Below are 276 nucleotides of genomic sequence, written 5' to 3'. Positions count from 1 at the left end.
TGTCTCTGTTGTGAGGGGCCAATAGCGGCTGCCTGCTCTGTCCCCTGCGTTCCTTGGGATGTAGATTCCTATCCCCAATAGCAATTGTATTAAACCAGGAGGTTAGTACCACAAACTAGTGATTTGATATGACAATATACGCATGTGGTGATTTGATATGACAATATACGCATCTCTATACGTACATACATCCGTACATACATACATACATGCAAAATACATACATAGATACAAAAAGACATACATACATACATACATACATACATATATATATAG

Source organism: Sphaeroforma arctica (genome assembly GCF_001186125.1).
Source record: "Sphaeroforma arctica JP610 unplaced genomic scaffold supercont1.566, whole genome shotgun sequence".
Classification (NCBI taxonomy): domain Eukaryota; class Ichthyosporea; order Ichthyophonida; genus Sphaeroforma; species Sphaeroforma arctica.
This window is presented reverse-complemented; position numbering follows the sequence as displayed.